At 55.3% G+C, this 20351-nt stretch overlaps 1 pseudogene; it reads left to right on the top strand.

Annotated features, from left to right (window-relative positions):
• The first annotated feature begins 183 nt into the window (after positions 1 to 183).
• LOC101721900 (T-complex protein 1 subunit alpha pseudogene) lies at positions 184 to 8708 on the top strand (annotated as a pseudogene).
• Positions 8709 to 20351: the final 11643 nt, after the last annotated feature.

Here is a 20351-nt window from a genome sequence, read left to right as displayed (position 1 = left end):
TCCTTGGGGGGTGCGGCTGAGCAGGCGGAAGTCAGGCCAGGCCAGGTGCCTGCAGAGGAGCCACATAGCCAGCCTTCCTGTCTGTCTTGCTTCTTGGCTGTCACACAGCAAGCAGCTGCCCACCACCCACTCCCACCTTGGCGTACACCATGCCACAGGCCACAGCAATGGCACCGGCCAACCATGCGCTGGAACTGCGAGCCCAGGTAAACCTTTTTGCTTTTTGAGTTGATCTGTGTCACATATTTGTTAGCACAGCAGAAATTTGCTGAGCACAGAGCTCTCCAGGTGGCTTGAAAATCAGCCAGAGGGGCTGGAAATGAGAGGCCTTTGTTATAGATGCCACACATGAATCCACTGGTCAAAAACAGGCTTTTTGTTCTGAAAAGGAGAAGTTTATTCTATTGAACAGGGACTAAAATCAGGGAAATTCTAGCAGCTAGCTGGGAAAGGTTTCATCTGTGAGTGGATGGGCTAATACCAGAGGGAGATATCAGCAGTAACTGGGAAAGGAATTAAGCTTCTATGGTACTGAAGGGCTAAGGAGTCCAGGCGAAATGTTAATGCCTCGGGTGCCCAAGGACGGTCTGCTCAGGTGTGTACACAGTCGCTGGGCTCCTTGGCACCGGGGGTTGTATACTTCATTTTGAGCCCATTTTGAGGGAAGCAGCCTGTTTGCTTTTTCCCGTTTGTTTGTGAAGGACTCCCTTAAGTCAGGCCTGACAGTCTCGGGCTCTGGTCCTCACGGTGTGACGCCAGCTCAGCCATACATAACTGTCCCTCTGGAACTTGCTGGAAAGGCGGATTCTCCAGCTCCATCTCCACCCCCTAGAAACTGCGAGGCGGGGCCCAGTGACCAGGATGTTAGCTGCTCTCCAGTGGTTCTGGTGCTGTAGAGTTTGAAGGTCTCAGGTACCCAGTGTCCTCTGACCCTCAGGAGTTCTCATCTTGGTCAAGTGACCACAGCAAGGCCAGGTGCGCTCAGCTGCCGGGCACTAACCTTCAGGGCCTCGTGCTTGCTGCACGTGTCTCTGCTGAGGTTTCTTCTGCAGAGACTTCAGACCAGGCCAACACCCCTGTACTGTCCTCCCTCCTGCCTGTCCTCTTTCCCCCAGCTGTCTCCCAGTGCAAAGCCGCTGCCTGCCTGCCTGCTTTGGTTCTTGTGGTCCCAGGGGTGCTATTTTTGCTCCACAGGGCCTGAAATGCAACCCAGCCAAGGAATCCAAGGGTAAGTCACGCCCCAGAGTAACAAAGAAATGCGGAGCTCTACAACTGTGCAGGCGGCGCTGACTTGTTCCAAGCTGCCGAGAGGCTCGGCGCACACTTCCAAGTACAAAGGCAAGGCTCCCGCTGAGGGCCAGGAAGTAAATTCTGGCTTGCGGCCGTCCTCTCCGAAACGTAACCATCCCCAGGACCATGGACTGTGTGTGGAGTCCTTTGCCCATGGAATTCGCTGCCCGGACTTGACACAGCAGTGCCGCCCAGCCCTGGGCAGTTCGGCGTGATTCCACCCTCACAGCCCGCTGCGTGGTCACATTCGTCCCCGCAGTCCTGGTCAGGGGTTCAAAGAAACACAAGCAGCAGGAGTGTGTGGAGCCAGGGAGGCTCCTTTGTGGAGTGTGGAGTCCACTCAGGCTGGCCGGGCCAGCACCTGCGGGATGGATAGCGCAGAGCCCCAGGAGCCTGCCTAAGGTTCACCTCTAAAGCCCTCTGCTGGCTGGTGGATATTTTGATTTTTTGGAAACAGTTCTTTTACTTCGAAACAGTATTGTGCAGTTCTCCGTTAGCATGGTGGTGCCGATGCCTTTCCACATTCCAGAAGAACACGTTCTAGACAAAACCCCACAGAACGTCTGGTGCAGGATGCCTGCCCGGGACAAGCCCCAGTGCAGCCCCAGCTTGGTCCCCTGTCCCGTCTTTTCCTCTTCCATCCCCTCCTGCCCCGCCCACCCCACACAAATCCTCAACAGCTCTGGTGACACAATCTGGGCGCATCTATCTATGTCCTGTATGGGCCCATAGCTACAGTTTCCCCAAGAACATGGATACACTGTATTTGTGGGATTCAGGGGCCCATTTTTGGTGATGAAAAAAAGAGGGAAGGGGAGGAAGGGAAAAAAGAATGAAGGAAGAAAAGAGGAAGAAAGGGAAGGAGGGAGGGAGGAAAGAGGAGAGGAAGGAAAGGAAAGAGGGAGACATCTGCCGAAAGACAGCTGAAGCAACCACTAAGCTCTGGGCAAGGGTTAAAGTTCTTAGGGCTCAGCCTGAGGTCACGCTCTGCATGGAGTGCGGACACGAGGCAGTGTCTCCGGGTTTGGGGGAGTTGGAATCTCCTTCTGGGTGTGGCTTCTAGGTTCTTTCTGTCCTGAGCAAAGAAGTGGTCCAGACAAGCACAAGTGGTAGCAAAGCTTTATCGGAAGTAGGAATGGAAACAGGCTGTGCAGAGCAGGTTTGGGGGAAGCAAACGCGGGAGAAGGACGCTGTACAGGGTGAGCGTGAGCCGTGTGAAAGGGAGCACCGGGCACACACTCGGTGTGGACCGTCCTTTGGAGATAGGAGAAGTAAATGTAGCTCGCAGCCTGTGAGATGTCAGATACACGGAGTTTGTGCTCCCAAAATTGAAGGAGGAATTCTAAGGAACAACAGAGATTAAGAGCAGGAAAAATTTGAGAGAGCTCCTGAGAGACAGGAGGGGCCTGAAAGTGGGTTGCCACTTCACAGAGGAAGTTTTATAGAGCAAATCATGAGGCCGGTACAGCACGGGTCAAAACTATGATCAACCAATAAGATTACAAGTATTGCTGCTTAGACAGTATTGATCCAATGGGGAAGCAGGTCACGTAGCGAGGGTACACGGAGAGAACAGTATGAAGGGATGGATCCAGGGGTCCTGGTCACCCACTGGGGTGACTGATGTCTATCTAGGGTTTATTGGACCAAGAGATACCAATTATAGTCTAGTCTTCAAGTCAGTGCTTATCCCCTGGGGAGGTGTGTGGCTTCCACCTGGTCCTTCCGTCTTTATCCTGGAGGCCTGGCCTTGGACAGATGCGCCTCCAGCCACGGTTGTGATGTGTTTTCCTCCTCTGCACTGACTCCCTTGAGGGCCCAGCCCTGTCTGACTGTCTAGAATATTTCCTCCTAACTTAGCTGTCTGAGACAGTTTTGTATCACACTCGCCGCAGGCTGACATCAGGCCTCAGCCACCCTGTGGAAAACCTGCTTGAGCCCTTGTGAGAAGCCCCGGGGAGGGCTTTGTTCTGTGCTGCGCCTGGGTTAGGATCCTGTCTCACCTCCTTTCCCAGCCAGTGTTAGCCATGCACACCTTCCTGTCTCGGTAGGATAGAAGAAATAAAAGCCAGGTGGAAAAGAGACAAGGAACTCGAGATTTTAAAAGTTGTACTTTGAAGAAAAAAACTACAGCTTCAGAAAACAGACCCGTTCGTTTATTCTCTCACTCTCTCTTCTCCCAGAACAGTAAACCTGGGCAACTCGCTTCACCCACAAACGGGTTTTTCCCTCCCCTTTCCCTTGCAAATGGTCCTCTTTCCCCTGGAATGGACCAGCCTTGGGATTTCCATATGAACGGACGGCTACCTCACCGGGTGGGCCAGCCTCTCCCACCCCCAGACAAGACTAAGACTGTAGGTTATGAAGTTTCACAGATTCCCACCACCCAAAGCACTTAAAAGGCCCGTTCCCAGCGGCAGGGTGCCCCGTTTCTTTGAGCACGCGCGCCCGCGAGGGAGGCGATCTGGGGCGTGGCCCTGCACCCTCCAGCAGCTCCTCCTCTCCGAGCGCGCGCGAGGATTCTCGTCCTCCGCCCCTGTCACCCCAGGGCCTCTTCCGAGGACACGCTGGGCCCCGACTTAAAGGCTCTCCCGGGCTCCGGTGTCCCCACCGCCCCCTGCCGCTGACCCGGCCCCTTCCTCCCTTCTCCCAGGGAGCAGACCTGTCCCCCTCGCTCCGGCTTCCACTCTGGCTGAACGCAGCAGAGCACACTGGAGAGGCTGACGCGGGGCGCGCCGTGCAGCCGGGGCTCCCATCGCAGCCTTCTGTCCCCTCCCCTCTCGCAGGATCCGGCGCTGCAGGGCCCAGGATGCTTCCCGCCTAGAGATGACAGCGAGCCCTGTCCCGCGGCCGCTCCCGGCGGCCCGCCCAGCGGGGCCCTGGCACCCAGCTCTGGCCGGGCCGGCCGTGCTTACACTGCGGGACCTCGGCAGGAAGAAGCCCCGTGGGGGGCCCTTTGTTACACCCACCCCCAGGTTGGGGACAAGCGTTTCCCTTCCAGGCTCCTCTCCAGGGCGCCCCGAGGGACGCTGGCCCCATCTCTGCCCAGAGAGAGCCCGGGTTCCACAAGGCCCTGGGGAGGACAGCGGCAGACCAGGCAATCTGGCAGCCACTAGCCCTCCACCGGCCGGCAGAGGGTAGGCCGGCTCCTGTGCCGACGCTTTCGGGCTCTAGGCTGGGGGTGGAGCTGGGCGGGCCCCGCAGGGGCCCGGGGATGGGGCATCTCGGGGATGGGGCACCTCGGAGCCCACAGCGCACGGCCCGGGCCCTGACAGGAGCTGTGCGCGCCAGTGTCTTGGGATTACGGAGCATGCTTGAGTGAGGCCGAGTTTCCCAGGGTTAATGTAATGTCTTCAACTGACACTAGAAGGTGGGAATCCCACTCCCTTCCTCTCTGCATGAACATGTGTATTTTCCCTTCAAACACAGCGACATTATGATTTTAATTAGATCAACATTTTGTCTTTATTGGTACTGTCAATGACTTTTGCAGCTGAATTAGATAATATGCTAGAGTAAATTTTTCTGGTTTATTTTTATGTGTTTCCTGAAGTTGACTATCACTTTGTTGTTGTTGGGTTTTCTTGTTTTCTGCCTATTTTGTTTAGGTTTCTAAATACTTATCACTAAAGTCCAAAGTTCCATCAAGCATGTAACTCTTTTGGGTTTTTGTTTTTGTTTTTTTGGTATTTTTTGGTACCAGGGATCAAACTTGGGACCTTGAACTTGCACGGCAGACGCTGGAAGCACTGAGCTAAATCCTTGACCCAGCATATAACTCTTTTTATTTTCTTTTATTTTATTTCATTGTTTTTGTACCAGGGATTGAACTCAGGACCTTGCACTTGCGAGGCAGGCATGGTACCACTGAGCTAAATCCCCAGCCCATAACTCTTTTAAAAACATGTTTGAAGCCTGTGATCTCCCACGGATTTCCTCTTCCCAGAACCCACTTGTCCCGTCCCTGAGCCATGTGAGGCTCACCCTCCTCTCGCTCCTGGGCCACTGGCTCTTTGGCATTAGAGGTCATTTTTCTGACATCTGAATATCTGGAAAGAGATTTTATCTTTATAGTTGACTAATAGCTTGGCTGGGTATGGAATTCTAGGTCAGAAACCATTTTCCTTTAGAATTTTGAAAATACTGTTCTATTGCCTTAAAAAACATCGCTACTGGGAACTATAAAGCCCATTTGATTTCTGGTTCCTTTGTATGTGACAGGACTGTATGTGACAATATTCCCTCCTGCTGGAAGCTTTAAAATCCTTTTGTTCCCAGTATTGTGAGATTTCACGATGATGACCTTGCTGGGGGTTTCCTTATCCATTGTGCTGTCACAGGCACTTTCAAAGTGGAAACTTTATCCTGCGTCTAGGAAATTTTCTTAAAATATTTCATTAATGATTTCTTCTGACAGTAGTTATTTTTTCCTCCCTCTGAAATAGCATTTCTCTTAGAATATAATCACATCCGTGGTTCTAGAATATAACAAGGGAAATGAGGAAAAAAGAAAATGAGCAAAGGCATCCAGGTAGGTCTGCCTGGAGTGGGAGTCAGCACAAGCTTGCTGTGGAGAGGTGATTCTGCCATCTGCTTCCAGATGCTGAGGTCTGCCTGTTATCAGAGAGATGTACCCTAACAGCTTAGGGTCACCCCATCCACCTGTCCCTGGCATCCTTCTCTGCTTGATTTTACTTGCCATGTGGTAGGTGCTCAATACATATTGAGTTGGATTATCTGGTATCTAGTCCATTTCCTGCTGCTATAACAAATGCCTAATACTAAGTAATTCATAAGAAATAAAATTCTTTCTCACAGTTCTGGAGGCTGAGAAGTTCAAGAGCATGGGGCTGGCATCTGGCAGAAGGGCAGGCAGAAAAAATTGGCTCCCTGTGTCATTCAGGCTGGCCTTAAACTCACTATGTAGTCTAGGAGCACCTCAAACTCATGGCAGTCCTCCTGCCTTAGCCTCCTGAGTATGGGGATTATCCTCTTTTTGATCAGAAATCCACTGCTACATAACCAACCCACTGCCATGACAATGACATTAGCCCACTTATGAGGACTGAGCCCTAATGATGTAATCACCTCTTCAAAATCCCACTTCTCGATGCTATTAGAATGGTGATTAAATTTCACCTTGAGAATCAGCCTAGGCTCCATCACTGGGTGAAAATGTGGCAGAAATCACAATGGAATAGTGTTTGGCCATAAGGAAAAAAATCGTGTCATTTGGACTTCTTCATGTTCAGCAAAATAAGCTAGACTCTGGAAGACAAGCATTACATGTTTCCCTAATATGTGGCAAACAGAAAAAGCTCATGAGAGCAGGAGGGAGGCTTCGAGACAAGGAGAAAGAGGAGGTGACAATGGGGTGGGTGTGACCTAAATACATCACATGCATGTGTGAAAATACAATCATAAAACCCAAGGTTTTGTAAACTTAACATGTACTAATAAATACATAGGCCAACAGTTGGACATGAATATTGGAGAGAATATTCAAGCAATGGCATGTGGGATACAACTTTCCCATCTTTAAAATGAGGGGGTTGAGGTACATTACACCATCTGATCTTTAACAGAGAGGCCAAAAATATATGGTGAAGGAGAGACAGCCTTTTAACAAATGTTCTGGAAAAACTGGTCACAGACAAGCAGAAGATGGAATCTAGACCCATATCTCACCGCGCACCAAAATCAAATCCAAATGGATCAAAGATATAGAAGTTAAAACATTAACAATCTGCTGGAAGATACTCTAGGCAACTCAGGGTTTTTTTTGTTTCTTTGTTTTTTCCTTTCTGTTTCCCGGTAGCACGGATTGAAGTCAGGACCTTGTGCTTGCGAGGCAGGCTCCGTGCCACTGAGCTACCCCCCAGTGGAAGATATACCAGGTGAAGAGCAGGCACATGAAAAAGACTTTCTGAACAGAACCCCACTTGTACAAGACGCAGCATCAAGAACCAACAAATGAGGCCTATCACAGTAAAAAGCTTCACCACAGCCAAGGACGCAGCCGACAGGAGACAAGGCCACCTACACAATAGGGAGGTATGCCAGCTGCACCTCTGACAGAACTAATATCTAGAACTTACAAAGAACTCGAAAGCATCAGACCCACAAAATAAAGGGCCCAATCAAAAATTGCACAACTCATCTGAGCAGACAGCTCAGCAGTAGTAGTGCAAGTGGCAGACAAATACTGCATATGAAAATGCTCACCGACTCTGGCCATCAGAGAAATGCACAGTAAGACATCCCTGAGATTGTATCTTACTGCTTCCTTGCTGTTACACACACTGACTCAGGGGCCAGACTTCCCACCCAGTCAATCCTGTTAATATCCTGAAAGCCCAGTGGAGAGGTCAGACAGAAACCATGCTGATGGGTGGCTGGGCGCTCACCTGTGTGGCAGGACCTCGGGGACGTCCGTCCCAGAGAACAGTTAATGCAAAACTTGCTTGCCTTGACTTCGGCCTGCAGAAAGCAAAAGTGAAGTGTGCTGTACAGGTGGTTATTACAGACCCTGAAAAACTGGACCAGATTAGACAGAGAGAGCCAGATGTCACTGAGGAGAGACTTCAGAAGATCCCAGCAATTGGGACCAGTGTTATTCTAAGCACTGGCAGGATTGATGATGTGAGCCTGAGAAGTTTGGCGAGGTGGCTGCTATGGAAGCTAGGAGAGTCTTCAGACGGGACTTGGGCCTCATGGGTAAACTTCTGGAGCAACTATTCTGCCGGCCTCGGGCAGGCTGGGAGGTGAGGAGACTGGAAGCTGCCCTGGTGGGACAAGCAGAAGAGCTGGTACAGGACAGGGTTTTTGATGATGAACTGATCTTAATCAAAGATACCGAGGCTCACACACCTGCATCGTGGGGCCAGTGATTTCATGCGTGGCGAGGTGGAGCCCCCTTTACCTGATGCTCCTGGTGTGCGTGGTGGAGAGTTTTGGAGTCAAATCTGTGGTTCCAGATGGGGGCGCTGTAGAACCAGCCCTGTCCATGTGCCTTGAAAACTGCAACCAGGCTTTGACCTTGGGACAGCCTGCTCTCCACATCCCTCGGACCTCCTCTTGCCCCCCCCACCCACACACACACACTCTGGCAGCGAGAGCTGCCCAGGACCTCGCAGACCTGCTTGCAAAGTTCAGGCCTTTTCATAACGAGGCTCACTTAACCTAGACCGCAAAAACCTGAAATGGATTGATCGTGATTTGATCACTGGTAAACTAAGAGACAACAAAGAACCAGGGCTGTTTAAACCAATCATAGCCACAATAAAGAGCTTGATATTTGCAACAGAAGCTGCAATTACCATTCTCTGAGTTGATGATTTGATCAAATTACACCCAGAAAGTAAAGGTGGTAAACAGGGAAGTTATCATCTGTTCATTCTGGAGCCCTTGATGACTGATGTGATTTCCCTTTTATTTATAGTAATTTTAGATGCAACATCTTCTATCTTGATTATTACACATTAAAGTCCAGCAAACTGTTGGTTTGTGTTCCTGTGAACTAGGAAAAAAAGAGATTAGCGTCTTATTCTAAAAAGAATGGCTATCGTGAAAAAATAATAATAAGGCTGGTAAGCCACGAGAGGTGAAAAAGGAGGCCTTCTCCAGTCTTGGCGGGAGTGCAGACTGGCACAACCACTGTGGAAGTCAGTATGGAGAGACCTCAGAAAACTAAACCTACAGACTACATTTGACCCAATTCTTCCCCTTCTAGGTCTCTTCCCAAAAGAATTAGAGACATTATATTACAATGATACATGCAAACCCATGTTTCTAGCAGCACAACTCATAATAGCTAAATCTTGGAAGTGGCCTATGCAGTGGTACCTCGGTTCACAAACTTAATTCTTTCCATGATTCTGGGCACAAACCAAATTGGAGAACCAAATCAAATTTCCCTATAAGGTCAACATTAAACCTAACCACTGAATTTAATATGGTTCTTGTCCAATTTGATTGCAACTAGAATCATCGAAAGAATTAAGTTCCTGAAACAAGGTACAATATGTCCATTGACACATGAGTGGATAAAGAAAATGTGATAGGGTGGGGGATGTAGCTCAGTGGTTGCACCGCCTGCCTCGCAAGTGCAAGGACCAGAGTTCAATTCCTGGTACCAAAAAAAAAAAAAAGAAAAAGAAAAAGAAAGAAAGAAAATGTGGTGTTTATGCACAGTGGAATACTACTCTGCCATACATTTGAGTCATTCGTAGGAAAATGGATGCACCTGGAGACTATAATGGTAAGTGAAGTAAATCAGACACACAAGCTTAAATATCACATGGTTTCTCTTATAGGAAAACCCAAAGTATAAATAAAGAGCAAATTAAAGGAAACAGGGAGACAGATCTTTTGCAAATGGGAAAGGAGCCAAGAGTCGGCGGGAGGGAAGGAGTGAGGGTGTGCTGCGGACGTGCCCCCAGCCCTCAGCGAGGGTAGACATTATGTACTGCAAACGCGCTAATAAAATATATTTGTAAAGACTAACAAGCAGTGGCTACAAGGTTAGAGAAAAGAATGAATGAAAATAAGTAGAGCTCTAAATGAGCCCTTCTCATTTATTTTGAAAGCTATTCCGACACCAGGCAGTCTTAAAAAGAGTAGAATTATCATTTTATTGCCACCTATACTCAGGTGCCGGCTGGGTATACAGTCCATGCTTCCCACTTTTCATAAACTAAACAACCTGCACATTTTAAACAAAAAAGAGGGGCTAGGCTATAATTCCGAGGGTCCCGCTGCTCCCACGTCGCCGGACTCGGCTCGGGTGGCTGTGTTCAAAGTGGGCCGCGCTGAGCGGTCCCGAGGGGCGCAGCCTGACCCCGACTCCTGGGCCTTGCGCGGCCGCGGGCCGAGTCTGCCCCTGCCCTCCGGTGCCCTCCGATCCACGCAGGCCTCCTCCTGGTCCGAGCTCCCCATCCGCTCTCCGCGCGCGGCTCCCACGGCCTCAGGCCCGGCTCTGTCCCCCACCGCCCTCGAGTGTGGCCCCAAACGCGGGGAGCCCAGCAGAGCAGAGCGCCTTGCTCTGCCCGGACCGGCCGGCTCCACCGCAGGCCCAGGACGGCGCCCAGCGCAGCCCTCAAGGCGGGCGGCAGGGAGACCGCGTCCTGAGGCGGCGCGCGCCCCCGAGTGGTGCTGCGGGGAACGGCCGCGGCCCAGGAGCCAGGGCCCGCTTCCTCCTACTCCGGCCCCGCTTCCTCCCTCCCGCCCCGCTTCCTCCTTCCTTCTCACCCTCGCTGCTCACCCCCTGGGGACCGCGCTGGGTGGCTTCCACCTGTTGGTTTGTACTACACTGGAGAGGGCCCGAAGAGATCAGCCTAGCGCGGATTCGAGGCACAGTGGCGTCTTGGAGCAGCGTGACATCTCCTGAAAGCTCACGCTCCTGCAGCCGAGCCCCGCACCGCAAAGGTGGCATTATTTTACACCTCTGCAGATCTCTCTGGGTTCGCAGTGCTGCGCTGAGGCGGCCTCAGCTGCGGGGAGCCCGCGGTGCCCTTGTGAGAGGCCCGCTGAGGGGAGATTCGGCCTGTCCACCTCGGACACCAGGCTGCCTGCAGGAGCCCCGGAGGCTCTCGGAACCCGAGGGGTCCTGGCCACTCTGAGACCTGCTGAGTTAGGAACATGGTCCTTGCTGGGCCCGGGCCTAGTGGCACCTGCCTGTGATCCAGGCACTCAGGAGGCTGAGGCAGGAGAATGGCCGAGAGTTCCAGGCCAACCTGAACTGCATAGCAAGACCTTGTCTCAGAAAAGAAAAAAGGGGCCTGGGATTTAGCTCAGTGGTTCTGCCGCCTGCCTCGCAAGCTCACGGTCCCGAGTTTGATCCCCAGTACAAGAAAGAAAGAAGGAAAGAGAGAGAGAGAGAGAGAGAGAGAGAGAGAGAGAGAGAGAGAGAGAGAGAGAGAGAGAGAGAGAGAGGGAGAGAGAGAAAGGAAGGAAGGAAGAAAGAGGTCCTGTGGGCCACAGGTCTGAGAACAGATCTAGAACCTACAAATGAACGTGTTTCAATGGCTGTCTTTGGCATTTGGGTTCTCTTTGCTCATCCCCAAACCCTAGACTGCACTGAAGCAAGGTTTGTGTCCTGTCAGATTCCCCCTCTGTCCGGCAGCCCTGACCTGTGAGCTGCTTGAGTGAAGTGTCTTAGCCGCCTGCCCGACTGAGTGGCCTTCGAGCACTTCTCTCCTGTCTTCCTGTCCAGCTGCTCGAAGCCTGCTGGCCCCTGTCACTCCCACTGGGAGACACTCAGTCACCTGAGCTGGAGCTGGACAAGCCCTCCTATACGAGCTGACTATCCAGAGAAAGAGACCTTCCCCAACTGAACGGCAGTGTCCAAGCGCGGCTGGGGTTGCAGCCCTGCCCCCTGCCCCCTGCCCTCCCGGGTCCCAACACTGATTTCGCATTAATGGCAGTGGCCTTCCTTGGCTTACTCCCGGGAAGTCAGAGAAAACAGAGGTTCAGACCAGAGGAGGAGCCACCAGAGGCTACATCTGAGGACAGGAGATTTTGGGGTGCACTCACTGTCATGGCTTGTGTCTTAATGTCCCCCAATGCCTCATGGGTCATAGCCGGGGCTTTTCTGAGGTGGCTGGATCTAGGCGTGCGATGCTGGGATCACCGGTGTGTGCTTACTAAGTCAGCCCGCTGGTTTGGCACAGTTCCCGGTGTGGATAACAGGAAGGCCGCCCTGGACAGAATTCGAGGGACAGAAAGAGGGCTGCTGCTGTGGCTTGCGCTTGCTGCTTGCCACCTACTGCTGCTTCCATACGTCACTGCCTTCCACCTTCTGCCCACGATGAACCATTTCTCCTCTGTGCTGCCCTCTGCCATCCTCCCTCGGAGCCAGATGACCATGGACCGAAACCTCTACAAACCGTGAGCCAAACGAACCTTCCCTCCTCCAACTCTGGGCATCAGGTATTTTGTCTCAGCAGCGAGGAAATGAGAAGACACTTGTCGATGCCCTGGCCTGTGACAGTGCAGGAAGCCTGCTCAGGAGAGGCTGGCCCGGCACGGGGCACAGGGGTGCCTGGCTGGCACCCTCTTGTCTGAATGGTGTAGGAGCCCATAACTCCTCCCAGCTTCTCCCCTGGCCCTCCCACCTGGGTCTACTCTGTGTACAGTGACCAAAATTAATTTCCAGATCAGATTCTGTGCTGTGTCTGCTCAAAACCCTCTAATGGAGCACAGTGTGTGAGAAGGCATCTGTAATCTCAGCTGCCTAGATGGCTGAAGCAGGAAGATCTCCGGTTCAAGGCCAGCCTAGGAAACGCAATGAAACCTTGTCTCAAAAGATATGAAAAAGAGCTGGGGTGTGGCTCGGGGTAGGGCCCTGGGTCCAATCCAGGAACACTCCACCCCTCTCAGGCTTCCCGTCTCACACAGAGCAAAACTCCAGTCTTCAGCCTGGCCCTTCAGGCCCTGCAGGATCTTCCGTGTGGCCTCTGCCGCGCGTCGTGTTTCCACCACTGCCCGACTTCCCGTGCCTGGCTCCCGGGGTCCTCTTGTTTCCTCCATGTGCCGGGCACCTCTCACTTCGGGACCGTGCACCTGTTGCTGCCTCTGCCTGGACGCTTTCCCCTGAGGGGTGCACGACTTGATTTGTCACTTCACTCGGCTTCGTCCCCAAGTCACCTCTCAGGGAGCATCCCTGGGACCCACTGTCTAGAGCAGCACATCCACCATCCCTGCACCCACTCTGCTTGATTTCACGGCCCTACCCGAGGGCAGTGGTGGTGAACCTGCGGCATGTGGGCTGAAGAGGCTCTTTATCACTGAAAGCTTGGTTCCCCACTGCTCTCCTCGGGCCTTAATGTATGCTGAGTCAGGCTAAATTGCATTACCTGGGCTATACCTTCAGTTTTTCTTTTATTTTGTTTTGTGAGGCAGGGTCTCCCTGTGTAGTTCAGGCTGGCCTTGAACTCACTGTGTAGCCCAGGCTGGCCTCAAACTTGTGGCGATCCTCCTGCCTCAGCCTCCTGAATGCTGGGACTACAGGCATGCGCCACCATGCCAAGATTAACTTCATATTTAAAACGAGAGCCTTGGACTAGAAGTCTTGGGCCCCTACCAGCTCCAGTGTTCCACAGTTCCACTTGTGTAGCTGTTGGGAAAGTGACTTGTAAATACAACGGAACACTGTCTGCAAACACAGTTGTCTGCCTACACTTGGAGGTGGATTTCAGAGCAGCGAAGCGGAGTCTGCAGCCTCTCAGGCGTTGGCCTCCTGCAGGCCCGTCCCAGAGCAGGGCTCCCGCAGCGCAGGGCTCGGGATGCCCAAACGCCAGGGCTCCCACACCGCAAGGGGCCACGTTTTAAACTGGAGCACGGGCCGGGCTGGGCGAGGCCAGGGTGGGTGCTCATGTGGGACCCCAGGACCCGTGGCAGGCAGAACAGGGCACCCCACCCCCCAAAGCTCTTCTGGGGCGCACATAGACTCCCTCCCAGCCGCGCGTTCCCCACCAGAAACTTTGCGAAGGAAACTCCTGTTGTCAAGTGCGTGTGTGCACAAGGCAGGCGGGACCTTGTGTGCTCAGCTAATGCTGCTTGAAACCCGGTCCTGGAGTTACTGGGAGGGGGTGAGTACCGATCCTGGAAGGAAGAGGTCTCTGTAATTGAAAAATAAACCAGGAAAGAAGACAGATGAGACAGACAGGCCCGAGAGGTTCTCCGCCCAGACTGTGTCACACACTCCACACCAGTCACTCTGAGCGCAGCCCCTCTGCCCTCTGAGCCCCCGAATCCCTGCTTTTACAAAGGTTTTAACAAATGCTGCCATCTGGTTTGTGACTTGGCAGTAGATTAGAAGCAACAAATCAGGGGTCAAACTGCCTTAGGCCAGGCCTCCATTCTCTCTCTCCTTTCCCCAGCACAAGGGGACCTCGTTCACGAACTTCATTTGCATCATGATTTTGAGGAAGATGCTGCATTTGTGTTTGTCACCCGATGTGCAGTTTGTGAATGGAAGCAAAATTTTATTGAACACTTTTGTTTGAGAACCAAATTGTTCGTGAACCCCGGTGTTACTATCCTGGAGACTGAACCCAGGGCCTTTGCACTGAGCTACATCCCCAGGCCTTTTTAAAAACTTTTTATTGTGAGACTAGGTCTCACTAAGTTGCCCAGGCTGGCCTCAAACTCAGGATCCGCCTGCCTCTGCCTCCCAGAGTGCTGGGATCGTAAGCGGATGCCGTAGCACCATGCCAGGCTAGGCCACACTGCGATAGAGCTGATGGGGATGCGTGTTATCACCGCCTGGCAGCCAGGGCAGTGTGGCCCGAGGCTGGGAGACTCCCAGGCAGGGCAGTGCCCTCTGAGCCCCGCTTCATTCCGCAGCTTGGGAGGGAATTGGTTGTCCACGATGAATCCTGGTCACTAAGCAGAGATAAGTGACGTCCAAGACTGTTTAAAAGGATAAGGAGCCGGGCGAGGTGGCACACGCCTGTGATCTCAGCATGTGGAGGCTGAGGCAGGAGGATCGACCTGAGTTTGAGGCCAGCCTGCCTGCATAGTGAGTTCAAGGACAGGATGAACTGCATGGGGAGACCCTGCCTCACAAAATAAAATAAACAAACAAATAAATAAATAAATAAAATTTAAATTTAAAAAAGGATAAGGAAGCACTTTATTCTTTGAAAGTACATGTCTCTCTAGAACACCTAAAACTCATTTAAGGATGTGGGAAAGAATACGATCTCAGCCAATCAGAGAACCTCGCTGCAGCTTCCACTTCCGATCTTCTGGTGCCTCAGTGTGGGGGCTCATCTTAGGGTGAGGGCAGGTGACCCGCTGAGAGTCCGTGGCTGGGAAAGGCAGGTGCGACATCAGACGCCCTGGACGCCTCGGTCCCCAGGGCTCCAGTTGGTGCAAATGTCCGCGTCCTGAGTCTCCTTCCTCCCGATGTCTCCTCCCACCCAGCCCAAGCTGCTGGGTGGCTGTCGTCCTCCTCCTCCTCGGTCTCCCCTCAGCACGCTGCAGCTCCAGGGCTCAGAGCTGGGCTCACTGAGGCTTAAGCCCAGCTCTCTCCAGTTCTACTCCAGGAAGGGGTGGGCCTGGCCTGGGCAACCGGAAGCAGAGTGAAATGTCCATCCAGGGGCAGTGTGGCTCCATGGGCTCCAGGGCAGACTTCCTGGGTTCGAGTCCAGCTCAGCTACTCGCTCTGTGGCCTTGGGAACGTGACTCTGTGTCTCTGCAGGTGACAGTCATGTCTCATTCATGCCGTTGTGATTTTCAAGTAAGGGTGTGCAGGGTGCTGAAAGCAGTGCCTGGATGAAGCCTGGCCACCTTGGGGAGGGGGGCAGTTGGTGTGCGTCATCTTCCCAGGCTGCCTCAGCCGGGTGTCACAGTCTGCTGGCTGTGAAGACCCCCAGTCCTCACCCCAGCCTGGCGGGGCAGGTGAGAGTCATCTGCTCCACAGCTGGGGGGCCTGAGGCACAGGCATGCGGCACGGCAGGTGGCAGAGTCGGGCCCTGCACCTGAGCAGCGCGGTGAAGGTGTCCGCCTCGCACCAACGCCAGGGAGAATAACGTCCTGGGAGCCGGGCGGACAGCGGCTGGGCCTTTGGGTCTACTGGGAGAGGCCGAGTCTCTCGCCGGTTAGGAAGGCTCGGACTTGAGGTGGAAGCGTGGGAAGAGGAGTGGACTTCCATCCTCGACCACAGAGAGGCCTGAGAGGTGAGGGTCTTCTTGCCCTGTCCTCCAGAGCTCGGGATGTGCGGCCGTCAGCGGCTCGGAGGCCGTGTCCATTCTGCCTCACCCGGTTCAGGGTCCAGCCGGGTGCTGCCCACTCGGTCGGTCGGTGCTGGGAGGGCCCCCGGCACAGGTCTGGTGGCTGGTGCTGGAGGTCCGCTAGGCCTCGTGGAGAGCTCACTCAGCACGGACACTGGGCTCCCAGGAGGAGCCCCATTCTGAGACCCACTTCTGCGAGTCATGCAGTGTCACTTCTCTGGTGACTTCTGCTCAAGGCAATCACAGTTTCCCGAGGTACAGGGTGACCCACTCCTCGGTGGGAGGCATGTCCAGAAGAGGGGAAGTGGTTCACACTGTGAGGTGGTGTCTGGCAAATGCAGAGGCAGGCTTCCCTGGAAGAGCTTCCTATCTGGAGGTGAGAGGGACACAGGCAAACAGGGGCTCTGAGAAGGACCCCTCCTGCAGCCACGCTGACGGTTGTCCCTTCGGAAACCAGCCACAAGGAACCCGGGTGGCAGCAAGGCTTGCTCATCTCCCCAACTCTCATCTAAAGGAATGGGGTCGGTTAGGGCTGTGGTGACCTCCCTGTCCAGCTGCTCTCAAAATGTATAATTTGTTGCCACGCTGGACCAGCTGGGCACAGGGGTGCATAGTAGGGACCCTGCTGACCTGAAGGCCCCGCTTGCTGGCCGGTTCATGGGCTCTGCCCGCCTCTGCCTGCACGCGCATCTCACATGCTCCCCTTACCAGCTGCTGTGACTCGGACTCGCTGGAGGTAATTTTGCCTTTGAAGTTCCCGAGTCAGCCAGCGCCCCAGGACTGTCCACCTTCTTCCCCACCTCTTTCCTGAGGCCGCAGTCGCAAGCCTGAGAGCCCTGAGAATCCAGTTGAGACCTCCCTGCAGGAAAGCACAGTGTGTCCACGCGACCCAGGAGCTGTCCGCAGCCCGACCCAGCAAGCACTGCCCGGCTTAGCTCCTGAGACTGAGCAGAGCCTGGGGAGGTGGGACAGTGTCCGCCCATCCCATCTGTGCTCCGGCCTTCTTCTGGGCCCCCGCCCCAGTTGCAGGCCTCCCGTGACACGCGGGCCTGGCCTGAGCAGACAGAGGCAGGGCTGGCCTTCACGGATGCCAGGAGCAGAGCTCACCTCACCTCAGGCCTGGACTCACCAGGCGGCCCTCGGGCTCAAGACCTGCTGTTCGAGGGGACAGCGAGGGTCTGTGGAGGGTGCCCGGGCCGGCCTGCTGTGACCCGGCTGGGTGTGAGTCCACTTCCTCTGCTTGCGTCTCCGGGCCCTCGGAGAGCTGGGGCAGAACGCGGGGACCAGGGGAAGGGAAGGAGGGAGGGCAGCCCCTTTCCAGCGGGCCCAAATGCCCATCCAGAGCTCTAGGGGTGGGGGCCACTGGCTGTGGGAGCAGGAGACGAGACAGGGCCTTGACGGGAAGCCCGGGCCAAACTCTGGGCACGGCCAAGACCTGGCAGGGTCCAGCCAGGGCACCACCATGGGCTTGTAGGGATGGGAGAGCTGGGCGCTACCCCTCCAGGACGCTCCTGCAGCAGGGGCCGCGCCTGCCTCTTCCGGGCGGTAATGCCCTCCCCGGTTACAGACCAGGGAATCAGGCTGGGGCGATCAGAGGCCAGGCCCAGGATTTGAACCCAAGACTGCCTACCACGTAGGGCTGCACCGGGGAGAGGGAAGAAGGGAAAGGTGATGGGCTGGACCAGCAGGAGCCCCACCCCAGGTGCTCGGGTGAGAGCCAGAGAGCGCCTGTACTCGCCCGTGGACCAGGGCAAGGAGACCGGGCAGGAAAGGCCGGTTTCCTGCAGCCTGGGGCTTCGCAGGGCCAGGCAGGCCAGGAATTTCCGGCAGAGCAGGGCTGATACTAGCAGGACAGCCGCTCCTCTGGGCCTTACCCACAAGCTCCCCTCTGGCTCCGCAGCCCTCGAGCTCCTCACAACCCAGGGAGCCACCTTCTCCCCGGGAGGGCGGGTTGCACCTCGCTCTCCCGCCTGCTGTGCCTCTGCAGACCCAGCAGTGGCCCACGGTCCCTGTCCTGTCCATCACAGGAGTGCAGGGCCCACGAAACACAAGCTCTGGAAACCCAGGCAGATGCCACAGCCAGGTTGGCCCAGGGCTCCTGCAGAAGAGCGGCCCCACCTGCTCCCCATGCAGCCCACGGGGGCCAAAGGCCACGTTCCCGTGCCTCAGGCTGCAGGCTGGCCGGCCGGTCGGCACCTCTCCCTGTCACTGTTCAGAGCCCAGCCTTGGACTCCGTCGCGGAAGTCAGGTTCAGTTACTGGCAGGGGCCCATGTCAGTACCCGTGTCCTGGAAGGCCCGTCTCCTGCAGCGGGCCAGGCAGACCTGCAGCCTCCCCCCGCCCCCCAAGCAGCCCCTGGGCTCCTGGTGAGCAGGGAGGGGCCCCGCAGGAGTCACGTGCTCCACCAACACTGCGCGGGAGGGGACAGGAACTCACTTGCCGACCGGCTCTGCAACACTGTGTTTGAGTGTCTGCTTGGGCGTGGCAGCGATGACAGAGGCCCTGCGCGCTGACAAGCAGGTGGGCGGACAGCCCACCCGTCCACACAGGACCAGGGCACTGTCCAGCTCCAGCAGCGTGTGGCCCTTGGTCACCATTACCTGGCTGGACTGGGATGGGCCTGAGCACTGCAAGGAGAAGAGATCCCAAACAGCCCAGGCATCTGGCTCCCATGGTGATGGGGACACAAGCCTGTCCGTCAGCTCACAGGCCACTGTGGCCAGGGAGAGGTGACAACCCAGGATCAGAGCCATCTGCAGGGGAGACCACTGAGGCCCCTGCTCAGGGGCTTTACGTTCTTGCTGGGCTGGAAGAGCCTGGGCATCAAAGATGAGCTCTTCAACCACAGCCCCGCCCCAGGGACCCCTCACCTGCTGCAGCCAGGTGAAGGCAGGGCCTGCCCTCCAGCCTCCCAGCCTGCTGAGGCCACAAGGGTAGGCTCTGGCAGAGTCCAGCCCCTTGGAAGCATCATGAATGGCTTTCCAGCCAGGCCTTGAGCGAGGCCTCTGTCTGCCTGACCTCTGGTCAAGATGCTGCTCTGGTGGGGCCAGTTAGAGAACAGCTTCTGTAGCCACCGTGCCAACCTGCCTGGGGTCCAGGAGAGGGGCATCCAGCACCTGGGCCCCCTGCACCCTCCTGGCCTTCGATGGCTCCCATCCCTCCCTGGGTAGCTCCTGCGAACTGAGCTCTCCTTGCCCAGGGTGTGGAGCAAGGCTGAGTGCCTCCAGCCTGGGAGAGGCGGAAGCTGCCAGGGTGGAGCGGCCTGGTGTGCCCTACCTCGGGAGCCCCTCCGACAGCCCTGGGGAGGCTCCCTGACCCACAGGGCCCCCTGGGGGTTGGGCCACTTGAGGAGCCAGACCCTGGACAAATCACTGGGCTTGTCGGAGCCTGATAACCGTGAGTCAGGGCAGATAAGCAGCTGTGGTTAGCTGGAAACTGGGGTCTCGTGAATCACCCTGCCTCCAGGGAGGGGCACTGTTTCCTCCTGCATGGCGGGGCTGCTGCGGGCTACACCCTTGCTAGTGAGCCCTGGAAAGGGCACAGGAGTCCAGGACCCCAGCGGCCTGGGCGGAGGCTCCAGCACCGCCCAACTGCTCCTTGGCCTGGCTCCTTCAGGCCAACCATGAAACAGGCTTGCCCTGCCCAGCCTTCTCCTGGGCTGGGGAAATCAGGTGAGCCAAGGAAAGCCGACCTGGATGGGGTGTGAATAGCAGGCTGCTGGGCGCATGCACGCTACACACACTGAGCACGCATATGTGAATGTGTTCACACAGCACACAGACACACGCACAGGCAAGTGCCTCGGCCTGCATACATGTGCATGCACGGGGCCTGGCACCGGTGCTGGTGTCAGTTCTACAACTCGGCCCGCAGGCCATCACTTGCTGAACTGAGCCTTCCCACAGCCACCTGTGAGCCCCCAGTCAGCTCCAGGGCCTCAAAGGTGGCTGCACTCACAGGCAGGGCCTTTACAGCAGTCATAAGGATGAAATGGACCCTGAAGGTGGGGCCTGAATCTCACCTGGCTGCGCCCCTAGGGAGAAGGCAGCCTTCGTGAGGAGGCAGAGGAGACATAGCCACGCACAGTCGGGGAGGAGAACCACACGCTAATGCTGTGGCCCCAGGCCTTGGGCTCTGCAATGAGAAGACGGAGACTTCTGTGGCTGGAGCTGCAGTCTGTGGTCCTACGCTTTCCTATGGCAGCCAAGGAGACTAATGTGGTCACCTGGGGTCACCAGGCTCACGGACAGGGCCCCTGGCTTGTGCTCTGGCCCGCAGAGCCCTCACAGAGGCTTCCCTGGACCCAGGCCCTGCTGCACAGGGA

The sequence above is a fragment of the Heterocephalus glaber genome, unplaced genomic scaffold (genome assembly GCF_053883595.1).
Source record: "Heterocephalus glaber isolate CG9 unplaced genomic scaffold, H.glaber_assembly_v1.0 deba00001457, whole genome shotgun sequence".
Taxonomy (NCBI): Eukaryota; Metazoa; Chordata; class Mammalia; order Rodentia; family Bathyergidae; genus Heterocephalus; species Heterocephalus glaber.
The sequence above is the reverse complement of the archived record's forward strand: the minus strand, read 5'-3'. Positions and strand labels throughout refer to the sequence as shown.